Source organism: Hipposideros armiger, unplaced genomic scaffold, assembly GCF_001890085.2.
Source record: "Hipposideros armiger isolate ML-2016 unplaced genomic scaffold, ASM189008v1 scaffold_19, whole genome shotgun sequence".
Lineage (NCBI taxonomy): Eukaryota > Metazoa > Chordata > Mammalia > Chiroptera > Hipposideridae > Hipposideros > Hipposideros armiger.
Window position 1 is genome coordinate 1,077,085 of NW_017731369.1, and position 2,459 is coordinate 1,079,543.

The 2,459-nt window shown below is 42.8% G+C and overlaps 1 long non-coding RNA gene across 1 annotated transcript; it reads left to right on the forward strand.

Moving 5' to 3' along the window:
- Nucleotides 1-13: 13 nt before the first annotated feature.
- On the forward strand, nt 14-1,906 carry LOC109378499 (uncharacterized). Its single transcript, XR_002123001.1, has 3 exons — nt 14-96; nt 1,652-1,744; nt 1,863-1,906. It is a non-coding gene; the product is annotated as an uncharacterized LOC109378499 (long non-coding RNA).
- Nucleotides 1,907-2,459: the final 553 nt, after the last annotated feature.

Consider the following 2,459-nt stretch of genomic DNA (forward strand, 5'->3'; position numbering starts at 1 on the left):
CCAACAGAGGAGAGGCCAACAGAGATGTCGATAAGAACAAATGCGTGTTTTGTTCTTGGGAATTCTGGACCTTCCGAAACAACGAGTAGCTGAAACGTGAGTAAGTTTTCCTATGACCTCATTCTTCTTTTATTATCATTGGCAGCATTTGCTGTTTTAATCATTACCTAACAGAGTTCTATAGTGTTTCACAGCCCATAATCTACTTTCACATTTCATAAAAGCACAGTGAGCCAGAGATTAAAGGGCCAACAAAAGGGTGTATCACAAGCTCATCTTGCTTTGTTTCTGATCGGTGACCTGTACCAGGGACAGGACAATAGGGGCACCAGGGGGAGTGTGCAGAGGCATTCTCTCTGCTGAGAGCAGGGCGGAGCTGGGTGTGTTTTCTGAAAAGTGCATCTGAGACTATTTTGAACAGGCACGTTTCAGATGCTGCAGCCTTTCCCAGCCAGGCCACTGATTGGGCCGTGCACACGACGCATGACACAGATGATGATGTAAATGGCGCCCCTTCAGGCTGCACAGTGCACAGCCTGCACAGCTGTACAGAACAGCCATGCCGCCCCTTATATTTGGTGGATATGAATGAATTCAGCTTGTTTGACTCTCAAAATTAATACCTGAACTTCTGAGCCATCCTGCCTCTCACTGAACAGAATCAATGTCCAACACTGCTTGGTCTGGTATTTCTTGCATCGGTTTCTCTCTCCATGACTCAGATTCCTCATCTGCAAAGAGCTAACGAAGTTCTGAGGGTTTCTGAAGGAGTTACCTAGCGAATGCCTGCAGGGTGCTTCAATTCACACTGTGCCTGGAGCACAAGGGACATGCCATGCCTGCTCTCTGAAAGTCACAGCTAAGCCAGGAGGCCAGGCAAGAAAAAGAAAGAAGCTTCTCTTGAGATTGCAGCCTGGCTCCACCCCTTCTGAGCTGAACTCCGTGTCCTGGGCTTGCTCCCCTATAAAATGTTTCTCATTACACTTCCCCAGAGGATTTCCGTGAGGCCTCGATATACGCGTGTTTGGGACACGGGGTGCTGTGTGAACTCCTGGCTTCTTATAATTCCCCTCCCAAGAGCAGAAGTCAGGGATTAGCGCAGGTGTCTGAGTCATGTTCAAAGCTCATGTCAAGTTAACCAACAATTATTGCGGCTCTGCTGTGTTTTTATTCTTGTAAGGGGTTCTGTGGTTGCAGAAAGTTCCATCCGTTTAGACCTGCACTTTCTCTAATCACCTGATGAAAAACCCAATTTTCTTTTTCTTCTTTTCTAATTCATTCTAATCCCAATTTATAAAAATTAATTACTAGGAAATAATATGATTAAAACAATGATATGCAAGCTCTAAGGCCAAATTGTTGTTGCTATTAGATTCCACATAAGACATAAGATGACAGCGTCAAATCCTCATAACAGTTTCTAAATGCCCACTCTCAATTTCTGTGCTTTTTCTTACCGTGGACGGTGACCAGCAATTTGCAGACTGGTCCCCGACAACAGATCACACTTTTAGTCAAGTGTGAGCTCAAGCAAGCAGTTGGGAAGTGTGTGTTTCCTGTGTGTGTCTGGGTGAATGAGTCGACTTTATAATTTCTGTCTGAGCCCATTGCACACTTGAATTTTCACATCACTTCTTGCTTTCTCTCCCAGGTTTCTAAGACCCTGGATAGAGACGCCATCCCTGGCTGAGCATAAACTCTTAATAAGTAGCCACCAGGAAACATGCTGAATATCTTTGAGAAGGTAACGCCTCCCCAAGCCTTCCCCTCCACCCTCTCGCATTGTAGCCTTTCCTTTCTGTCGTTGATAACATATTGAATCCTTCAAAATGATCAAATGCCCACCCCACTTCTATATACAGGCACACTTCAGAGAGATTGCAGATTCGGTTCGAGACTGCCGCAGTACCATGAGTATCGCAATAAAGTCAATTATAATCGATTTGCTGGTCTTGCCTTCGATTTGTAAAAAATGCAACATCTGTGAAGCACAGTAAACCAATGTATGCTATATTCTCAATTGCACACAAATATCCAAAGCAGGGTGTGACTGCTATTCATAAAATTTCAAGCCCGCCAAAAGGGAGGGGATAGATCGAAGTTAGGGTAAAGTTCAGAGCAAAGGTTGTTTCATGAAAACCAGACCTTCTACCCTAGTCAGGAGTGTTTCTTTAAAAGGAAATAACTGTACTCTTCTAAGATGATTTTAAAAAAAAAAATCTACCTTTTTCTGAAAGGAAGCCAGTCACTGCTTTTAATAAACTCTTTGGCTACCAAGATGAAACAGGCAGACAACAACAACAAAGAAGATATTATTAACATAATTTTATGTAATTGGATAGAGGGGTAATATTTATTTTAATATTACAGAGGAAATATCTCACAATGCAGACCCTGGATTAATTCTTTATATCTTTGGACTGCACTTATCAAATAAAATTGTACTTATGGAAAAAGCA